Genomic DNA, 2,664 nt, shown 5'->3' on the forward strand with positions numbered 1-2,664 from the left:
GGTATCTTTGAAAAACTTTATTTTTAAATTTTTTTTTCAGAAGTGACCAAACAAAATTAAGATTGTGAGACCTCTGAGACCAACTCCCTGTCCTATCTTTATCCCTTTCCCAGCCATTCACAGAGTGAATCATCATGTCCCCTTATGCTGAAGTGATCATTTATTTGCTTTCCTGCCTACTTGAAAGGAAAAAGAAAATTGTGTTTGCCACTGATTTTGCCACATTAAATAAACTCACCTCATCACCCTTTTCTGGGTCTGAAGCTGCTATCTCTAAAAATGGCATCTCATCATGCTTTATATCAGTTAATGCTGGAAAAATCTTGAATAGCTTATGAACAGAATGGTCTTTAAACTTTACACTCTTTTGAAGTGTTGCTTTTTGGGGGGGGGCAAACAAAAAAGGGGGTTGGGGCACACTGGCCACCCTGAAAACTCTCTACAGTTTATGGGCTGACAGTGTGCTCATCTTTTTTTAACTTTTTTTTTAAAGATTTTATTTATTCATTACAGATAGAGAGAGAGAGAGAGAGAGAGAGAGAAGGAGGGAGGAAGAGGAATAAGCAGGCTCCCCAAGGAGCAGGGAGCCCAATGACTCTGGGATCATGACCTGAGTTGAAGGCAGATGCTTAACCAACTGAGTCACCCAGGCACCCACTGTGCTGATCTTTTAAAGTTTCTTTTCCTACCCAATTCCCCTTTATGGTGAAGTTTCTCATGTACATATTATATGCATATTATATAAATATGTATATGAGAAAGTATACAAATTACTTATATAAATTGGTATATTACCTCATAAAAGTGAACAATTTAATAAGAGGATAAAATGGCTCATAAATAGGAAAAATTTTAAATATATTGCATTAATAATCAAAGAAGTAAAACTGAAGCATATTTTGGATACCATTTTTCACCTAAATATTTACCCAAAAGTGTGATAATTATCCAGCACAGAAGCAAAGATGAGATAAGAGAAGCACCCTCAAGCTTTCTTGTGGAAATATAATTCTGCACACATACTTTTGTTGGCTGAAAACCTCAGGAGCTTCCTGGGCAAAATCTGAAATTAGCCCCCACAGAGAGGGCAAGGATAGACTGAAGAAAGACATATATAAATACACAAAGACACACATACATTTTAAGACTCCAACACTTAAGAGTACCCGCACTTGGAATCGGTTGCAACCTCAGCCGCGCCTGCTGCCTCCCACTGCCTCTGGACCATGGATCCCCACAAAGTGAGCGAGCTTCGGGCCTTCATGAAAATGTGTAAGCAGGATCCAAGCATTCTGCGCACTGAAGAAATGTGTTTCCTGCAGGAGTAGGTGGAAAACATGGGGGGTAAAATACCACCTGCCACTCATAAAACTAAATCAGAAGACGGTATCAAGGAAGAAAAACCAGATAGTAAGAAGGCAGAGGAAAACATTAAGACAGATGAACCATGAAGTGAGGAAAGTGATCTAGAAATTGACAATGAAGGTGTGATTGAACGAGATACTGATGCCCCTCAAGAAATGGGAGATGAAAATGTAGAGATAAATGAGGAAATGATGGATCAGGCAAATGATAAAAAAGTAGCTGTCATTGATGCCCTAAATGATGGTGAACTACAGAAAGCCATTGACTTGTTCACAGGTGCCATCAAACTAAATCCTCGCTTGGACATTCTGTATGCCAAGAGAGCCAGTGCCTTCATCAAATTACAGAAGCCAAATGCTGCCGTTTGAGACTATGACAGAGCTATGGAAATAAATCCTGATTCAGTTCAGCCTTATAAGTGGCGAGGGAAAGCACACAGACTTCTGGGCCATTGGTAAGAAGTCGCACATGATCTTGCCCTTGCTTGCAAACTGGATTATGATGAAGACGCTAGTGCAATGCTGAAAGAAGTTCAACCGAGGGCCCAGAAAATTGCTGAACATGAGAGAAAGTATGAGAGAAAATGAGAAGAGTGAGAGATCAAAGAAAGAATAGAAAGGGTTACGAAGGCTTGGGAAGAACATGAAAGAGCCCAGAGGGAGGAAGAAGCCAGAAAACAATCAGGAACTCAGTATGGCTCTTTCCCAGGTGGCTTTCCTGGGGGAATGCCTGGTAATTTTCCTGGAAGAATGCCTGGAATGGCAGGGGGGATGCCTGGAATGGCAGGAATGCCTGGGCTGAATGAAATTCTTAGTAATCCAGAAGTTCTTGCAGCCATGCAGGGCCAGAAGTTATGGTGGCCTTCCAGGAGGTGGCCCAGAACCCAGTGAATATGTCAAAATACCAGAGCAACCCAAAGGTTATGAATCTCATCAGTAAACAGTCAGCCAAATTGGAAGGTCAAGCATAATGCCCTTTTGACAAATAAAGCCCTGGCTAAAGGAAAAGCAACTTCGGTCACCTAATGGATGTTGCAATAATACAAACCAGTGTACTTCTGACCTTCTCATGAAGAAAGCTGGGTCGCTGTGAAGAGAATCCCTACCCCTCTGCTCCCCATGCAACTGAAACGTTCTACAATGGTTTGCCATTAGGGTATTCATTCAGATAATGTTTTCCTACTAGGAACTAGAAACATTAAACACTTTAATACCTTAAAAATATTTAAAAAAACATATTAAAAGGGTGTGTTAGCCCCTACATTTTTCTTTACTAATCATTTCAGTTTTTTTCCCTTTG

General features: G+C 40.5%; 1 pseudogene; it reads left to right on the forward strand.

The window, feature by feature from the left end:
* Positions 1-1,226: 1,226 nt before the first annotated feature.
* Positions 1,227-2,335, forward strand: LOC123944691 (annotated as a pseudogene).
* The last annotated feature ends 329 nt before the right edge of the window (positions 2,336-2,664 follow it).

Source organism: Meles meles, chromosome 6, assembly GCF_922984935.1.
Source record: "Meles meles chromosome 6, mMelMel3.1 paternal haplotype, whole genome shotgun sequence".
NCBI lineage: Eukaryota > Metazoa > Chordata > Mammalia > Carnivora > Mustelidae > Meles > Meles meles.